We start from the raw sequence: 9,048 nt of genomic DNA, 5'->3' as shown, positions 1-9,048 counted from the left end.
TTTTCTCCTCCGGGTTTGTCGTGAAAATAAAAGAGAAAAAGATTCTTTCTGGGAAAAAGAGGCAAGTAATTCTATCGCTTGATCCTACCCGTAGTGAAGAGTGAAGGATGATAATGTGACATACAGGCTTCTAGCAATTTTTTTTTTTTTTTTTTTTTTTGGGCGGGGTGGGGGGTTGTGAGGAATAAAAATGGTAGTTCTATATTATTATTATTATTATTATTATTATTATTATTATTATTATTATTATTATTATGGTCGCGAAAGACAATATGACACATTTCTTAATTCTCCCTTTTATCACGGCATTTTCCCTCATGAGATCGCGTCATATCTACGACAATGGTTCCCTTGCCCTTTTTCCTCACGGCCACCCTCTCGGTCAGAGTTCTAACATCAACAAGTGTTCGAACTTTCACTGGAACCTTCGATCTATGAATTTTAGGACATTTCGAGAGAAGGCCTTGAGTTAATTCTTTGAATTAACACCTGGTAAACATGCTCAACTTCATAGAATGACTATCGGAAGTTGGTGTCTCCTTGAAGATAACCGTATATTTAAGATCAGATATTATCTCTCTCGCTCAATCTCATCAGGAAAATTGGTGGATCACGCGAGGAATAACTGAGAACCATCCAATATCAGTATAGTTACGACTCCCATGGCCACTGTCCGTTAAGGGAATTTCAAAAAGCACTACTTCCATTTTCTAGGTCACCCTCCTCGCTTAAAATGAATGTGGAGTCACTACATTTAGTATGTGCATCACTCATCTGTATAATGTTGACAAATATTGCTTAGTTTGTTGTTAAGAACAAATCGTTTCCCAATTCCCTTTCTGTAGACATTCGACAAACTGAGTAGACCGTCCCTTGATCTTATCCCATTATCAGGCTGCAGAGAGGCGATGTATGCCTGCCTCCCTCCTCATTATACTTAGTAACTTTAAATCAGGCTTTATTCTGCTATTTTCTGTATATATTTAACTTGGTTAAAGTTAATGAAAGCATATTTTAATTCAAACTCTTAGTATACTTTGCAAAAGACAGGAATTTGTTTTGAAAAATACGTGGTAAATCCCATCAAAGAAGGCTGTGTTCAACAGTGTTAACCTTTAGAAAATAACCTTTCATTTTTTGAAAATCGGTCAGTGTACATTTTTCATTTTCTTCTTTGGCAGATTTAAATTCTTGTCTTCCTAGAAGATTAGTTATTTGTACTCATTCTTATTTTACAGAACTAATCTCTCTTATTTTTACCACGTGTTTACTCTTCATTTATTTCTTAATTGGATCGTCTAAGAACGCTTCTTCCTCTCTTCCTTAATGTACCAATGCTCTGACCTTGCAGGTATTCAGCTATATTTCTTCCTCTTCTACCCTTCATTATCTACATGTATACTGTTTTTTTTTTCCAGCCTTTTCTACTATCCTCAATCACATTTTCTTTGCAGTACTGTTCAATCCACACTCATTTTTTTTTTGTCAGATATAGCTAGTTTTTCTTATCACTTGTTCCATATTCTTTTGTTCCTTTATAACCTTTTATATTATGGATGGCTCAGCTTGATCATGCTATAGATGTATATCATAACATTACTGATTTTCACTCCTGTAATTCTAAGAAAACTCTCTCTCTCTCTCTCTCTCTCTCTCTCTCTCTCTCTCTCTCTCTCTCTCTCTCTGGGTGTGATATGTGTCTCACGGAATATCAAGTACAACGAATATCAGAATACTGTAATTCAACATATTACGAGAAATCCGGTAGTTTCCGAGGCATGCCTCGTTAAGTAATGGCAGTATCTCGACGCTATCAAATTTTACGGTGATTTCACATCCTGGATATTGCAGCTGGCAATATGGCTGTGATGTATTTCGGAATGACTCTATACAGAGGTGAAGAGGTGAGCGCCTGAAGATTTTGAGATTTTGGCTTAGACGGGTGGAAGGAAAGGCATTTTTGTTCGAATCAGTGTTTCATTTATATATACATATATATATATATATATATATATATATATATTATATATATATAGTATATATATAGATATATGTATATATATATATGATATGTTTTATTTATATATAGCGATTATATACAGAATATAGATATATATATATATATATATATATATATATATATAATATATCTATAATATCTATATATATAGGCTTATATATCTATCTATATATATATATACATATATATATATATATATATCTATTATATATATATATATATATATAGATATATATATATATAGTAATATGTATATAATAGTATATATATGTATATATAATTTTAAATTTTTCTTATATTAGATATATACAGATATATAGATATAATATATATATAATTATATAATATATTTTTAAAAAATTTAAAAAAAATATATATATATATCTATATATCTATATATATCTCATATATATATTAATTATATTATTATAATATATATATTATATATATACATATATGTATTTATATATATTAATTTAGATATATACAGGATATATAGATAATAATATATATATATATAATATATATATATTATTTATATATTATTATCATATATATATCTATATCTATATATATATATATACATATATATATATATCATTATTATATATATATAGATATATTATATATATATATTATATATATACATTTGTATTTGCGATCTCGGGGAACCGCTCCATCTATGAGATCAGCAAGCACAGTCCTTTCCCTTCACAAATTGACAGTATCGACGTGGAAAATAATTGGACTGAAACTTCAGCTTTTAAGATGGCAACCTATAAGAACAAAAGGTGGTGGCACAATACACACTCACTCACAGAGTACGGGACCTTCCCTGAAAAAAGCGAGGAGCCGTATCTTTAAAACTAATCATAAAGTCTTTCAAATAACCTCACTGAACTAACCTAACCTAACCCAACCAAACCTAACCTAAGTTAGGGACATGGTTAAAACAACCTGGGCTGGTGCAATACTAGTATGCATCTCGGGAATTTGCATCGAGGAGACAAAGGTGTCATAATCAGTCGGTTTCCCATATTTTCTCCTTTAATCATTTGGTATTTTTATTAAATAATTAATAACTCACCATGGATTTTTCCTGATATTCCACTAAAGAATAGTCAAAAGTGCTAGCTAGCTTTTAATAATCATAAGAACAACTGCTGTCTTTAAATCGCGTTATGTGCTATTTATCGAACGGAAAATTTTAAAACAATAATGAGCTTTTACACTTCAGATTCACCATAAAAATATTTAATTATGACTTTATAATGAGATGTTACAGTATCTTTCAATACTGGTAATCCTGTATTCTCCTGGGCTAAGAGACGATTCTCTGTTACCGGAACGAACATCGAGAGACTGTTAAAAATATCTAATATCCTTCACAACGCTTCCTGTTCAGGAGAAACTATTCCATCGCACTGACTCTGTATAAGTGATGATAAGAAATATATTTTTTGTCTTTCAAAGAAATGAAATAGGTACTTCTTTAATGACCAAATTCCACGTCAACAGATTCTCAAGAAGCTGTCAAAAAAAATTTACTGAAAATACCAAATTACGTCAACAGATTTCTCGAGCTGTCATTTATGACCAAATTACGTCAACAGATTCTCAGACGGTCATTTAATGACCAATACGTCAACGAGATTCTCAGAGCTGTCATTTAATGACCAAAATACGTCAACAATTCTCGAACGTCATTTAATGACCAAATACTCACACGATTTCTCAGAGCTGTCATTATGACCAATAAGTAACAGATTCTCAGAACTGTCATTTATGACCAAATATCGGCGCAGATTCTCAAGCTTTCATTTAATGACCAAATCGTCAACAGATTCTCAGAACTGTCATTTAATGAACCATATACTCAAACAGATTCCTCAGAGTAAGCTGTCGCTTTAAATGACCAAAATACGTCACATATTCTCAGAACGTCATTTGATGACAAAATACGTCACAGATTCTCAGACTGGTCATTTACTGACCAAAATACTCAACAAGATTCTCAGACTGTCATTTAAATGACCAAATGTCAACAGATTCTACAGAACTGTCATTTTAAATGAACAAAATCCGTCACAGATTCTCAGTACTGTCATTTAATGACCAAATACTCAACAGATTCTCGAACTGTCTTTTAATGACCAATATGTCAACAGATTCTCAGAACTTGTCATTTAATGACCAAAATATGTCAACAGATTCTCGAACTGTCATTTAATGACCAAAATACGTCACAGATTCTCAGAACTGTCATTTAATGACCAAATACGTCAACAGATTCCAGAATGTCATTTAATGACAAAATACGTCAACAGATTCTCAGAGCTGTCATTTAATGACAAAATACGGCAAACGATTCTCAGAACTGCACTTTAAGACCAAAATACGTCAAAGATTTCTCAGAACTGTCATTTTAATGACCAAATACGTCAAAGATTCTCAGAACTGTCATTTAATGACCAAATAATGGTAAACAATTCTCAGAAACCGTCATTTAATGACCAAAATACGTCAACCGATTCTCAGAACTGTCATTTAATTGACCCAAAGACGTCAACAGAATTCTCAGAAGTCATTTAATGACCAAATATTGTTTCAACAGAATTCTTCAGAAACTGTCCATTTAAATGACAACAATGTCAACAGAATTCTCAGGAACTGTCATTTAATGACCAAATACGTTTCAACAGAATTCTGAGAACTGTCCATTAATGACCAAAAATACGTCAACCCCAAGTTCTCAAGAACTGTCATTTAATGACCAAATACGTTTCAACAGAATCTAAGAAACCTGTAATTTAAAATGACCAAAAACGTCACAACAGATTCTCAGAAACTGTCCATTTAATTGAACCAAAATACGTTCACTTAGGATTCTCATTGCTGCATTGGGAACTGGACAGACAGATTCTAGAAAGTCTTGAACTGGGGAGTGCTTCGCTACAGCTTGGTTGGCTGAGGAGATGGATCATTTGAAGGAGAAAAATATCTTTATCTGTGTAACTTCAATCATTGTTATGCCTCGAGCTTGTCAAAGCACCACATAACTTGTCCTATAATGTTAGTGCGTTCCCTTTTACTATTTCGATTGTAAAAGGTTTTCGTATGAATAACATTTTATAATCTCAAACATGAATGGCTAGTGATTTGTTTATGGAGACAGAAAACATATTCCATGAACGCTGAAGTAGAGACAGAATCAAGCGGTAGAAAAACATAAGGTTATTGTAGAAGGGAAATATACTGAATTTATTCAGAGCGCAATGAATTATACATAGTTGATTCTAAGCAAAGATACTATAGAGTACTCTACAGTATCTTTGATTCTAAGGTTAAGAAAATGAATGTACTTCATATGTAAAGGTAAAGTAACTGCCATTAACCAGGGCACCAAGATACCCATGGTGTTTGGTAATCATGTGCAACAGATTATCTCCAGAGGTAAATTAAACGAAAAAACGTATAGATACATACGTGCGCATATACATATGTATGTATGTATATACATATATTATATATATATATATATATATATATATATGTATATATATATATATATATATGTATATATATATATATATACATATATATAGAAATAAATAAAGCTTCATATAACCATTTTCATCATCTCTATATTTCCTCTTTCTAACCACTTCAATGGTTTTCTCATTTACCCGTTCACTTCCATACGTTAGCCTCCCAATACATTCAGTCATGATTATTATGACTCTCATTCTTCCGTTTATTATTTTTACTTATCCTCGCTTCATTCAAACGTTTCGTGTCTCCCCTCTTCAGAACTGAAGGGTTTATTGGAATCTCCATTTCACATATAATTAAAACGCATTTTCGATGTCATAATATTTTCAGAAGGTTCTGTTAACCCTTGTAAGGAAATTATTATGTATTGTATTTCAGATGATCGTATTAACATATTGTGTATTTTATCGAGGACCAAATAAGACCAGTGGGATGTAGATTCTTAAAATGTCCATTTCTGTCACTTCTTTTTCTTTGATACTGATTAAATGTGCCTCCAATGCCATTCATGTTCTTCCTTTCAGTTATCTTCCACAAATCTCCATTCATCTTCAGCCTCCCCTCTCATGTTCTTATTAAAAGGAGGTCTGAGTCTTTCAACTCTTCTTGTGGCCGCAGGAGCCAGTTTTGTTCAGCGTCCAAAAGTTCGTAACCCGAATTTCATGACCTGCCGCGCTTATATATCGTAGGCCTTTCACTTCATTAGATATCTGAAAATAAATAGTTCTACCTTCGATCCAAGACTTTCAATGCCGCAATAATTGAATCAGACATTCCATTTACACAACTGCCTTTGATAGCATCTGTTCAGTAGTGCTTGGGGAGTCTTTTCCAAGACGGTTTCACTTTTGTAATCCCAGTGCCGTTCACGCCCTGTCTTATGGTGTCACAAAAGAGGTATGATTTTGAAAAAAAATTATTAAAAAAAAAAGTGTGGTACGGGAAGCATTATCTTTTGTTCCAAGTAGGTGACAAGGTGTGGGGCACAGTTGCCAGATTTTCTGTTATTATCAGTCTTTCCCTTGCAAATCTTACCTTTATATGAAGCACAAGTAAAATGTTATCTTAAGATACTTTGGTTCCAGATTTACTAGCTAAATCCTACTGTTTTATTTCTTATAGTTGGTTTGCAACGATGTTTTCCAAAGTATTCCATTATGGACTTATCATGAGAAATGTATTCTGCTGGAATAAAATGTAGCATGTACCTACTTTAAATATTTATCCTCGTTTTCCAGCTCTTTGTTAATTTTGAAATGAAGCCACCTCTTGGTTAAATCAGACCGTCTTTCTCATAGCATTAAGTTCCTCGTTGGACGAGTGGATTTTGCGGTTGTCTACCAATCCGGTGGTCCGAAGTTTGATTCTCGGCTCGGCCAACGTGGAACAAGAGGAATTTATTTCTGGTGATCGATATCCATTTCTCGATATAATGTGGTTCGGATCCCACAATAAGCTGTAGGTCCCGTTGCTAGGTAACCAATTAATTCCTAGCTACATAAAAATATCTAATCCTTCGGGCCAGCCCTGGGAAAGCTGTTAATCAGCTCAGTGGTCTGGTAAAACTAAGATATACGTTTTTTCTCATAGAATTATTGACAGCCTTGTAATTTAAAACCAAAACCCTAACGAGTAGCTTTACTTGGCAGAGGGTTATCCATAGATGTCATTGGAATTGCACACAAAAAATCGTTGTCGGTCAAGTGTTCAGGAAGACCACCTCTAAACTGTTTCTGGAAGCATTTTAATACTTTATATTTTTTTGTATATTTTGGACCCATTCGTATTTATTTTTAACTTTTTCCATAAGGAGAAGGATCCGTGTTACATGTAAGAGTTTTAACTTTAGTATTTGGATCAGCCTACTGAAGTGATTCAATTTCCATTCATTATGATTATCAGGGCTTAACCTAGAAACCTCCTCATCACAAGGAACTTTAACCGTATATTGTTCATGAGCTTCTAAATGCAAAGGATGTCTAATCCTAATGAACCAGTCCCGGCCATCTAAAATGTCACTCCGAATAAAACTCTTCGTTCAGAAAAGAAGGAGAACAAAACGAAAGTAGTCTTTACGAATCTAAAGTTCTTGGTTCTTCGTAGTGTGACAACATGGCTACAAGAAAGCAGGTTATGTTTCACACCATACTATAAAATGCAAGAAGAAATCTAGTATATAAGCATAACACATTGCGTAAGATAAACAACACCAAATAGTAATTAAGAGTTTAAAAAATTTCCGAAATACATTCATGCTTCCGTAAATTATGAAGTCAATGTGAAGGCCAGATACCACTCAGGAAAAGTGGCAACTGATTACCCGAATTGTGCATTCAAATGTTATACTGTATGTATGTATATATTATACATACATACATACATACATATGCTTGCGTATATAAGCTGTAAACATATGAATGTAACTGTGTTTGTTTATTTAACCTGCACATCATTATTTATACAGTAAATATAAGAACTTATCCTATGTTAACGATACAAAAACTGGCAACCGTCACATAATGCGGAGATACATAGCCGGAGGCTGGCTCATTAAACTTGAGGATCATATGCAAGAAGAGCTCTCTCTCTCTCTCTCTCTCTCTCTCTCTCTCTCTCTCTCTCTCTCTCTCTCTCTCTCTCTTCGGAATGCTACAGAGAACAGTTGGTGATATTCATCGTTTTACATTCTCGTAACCCTTTCATACAGTACGTTGTCGTTTGTATACTATATTAGGTTAAATGTCGTTTCTTGCGCACAAATTATACTAGTAGTCTGGTTATAGATTTTTTGGAGACCTATATCTGGCTTATGAATATCCTCTCTTTTTAGACTAATATACGTGGAGATCTGGATACATTTGTCATTGGCTGTTTGTGGCTCGTCTCGTGGTTGAAAACATTATTCATAAAAAGACGTAAAAAACAAAAATAAAAATAAGAACATTTATTTCCTAACTTGTTACTGAGAAGGCTTAGCATTTCTATTCCAATTTTTGGTCAGTAAGATTGGGATGAGAAAAGTATACACAAGGAAAAGTAGGTCGAAAAAGATATACAATTTTAGATTCATTATGAACAATTCATTACTTTTTTTTTTATTATTCATGAGCACTGCAATCCGAAACTTATGTTCAAATGGATTTTTAATTGCTTTACACTTTCTAAAACCTTTTCGTCTTAAAAAACAAATAAGGACAAATCGAGCGAGTTTCCTCGCCATTAACAGACTTTTCCATTTCGTATATCCAGTGAGCACAATCTCTGTTATAAGATCAAATAAATTGTCAGGCGGGTTGCTCCTGTTTCCTTCCACTCACAGCTTCGTAAACATCCATCTTGATGCCTTTCCCTTTGACAGCGTTATTAGTTAAGGATTTTTCTAGTACACGTCATTACATTCAGTTTGCTTCTTTATATACGCCCCCCCCCCCCCCCTCCTCCTCTCCCCCTCTCTCTCTCTCTCGTCTCTCTCTCTC

The sequence above is a fragment of the Macrobrachium nipponense genome, chromosome 17, assembly GCF_015104395.2.
Source record: "Macrobrachium nipponense isolate FS-2020 chromosome 17, ASM1510439v2, whole genome shotgun sequence".
Classification (NCBI taxonomy): Eukaryota; Metazoa; Arthropoda; class Malacostraca; order Decapoda; family Palaemonidae; genus Macrobrachium; species Macrobrachium nipponense.
This window is presented reverse-complemented; position numbering follows the sequence as displayed.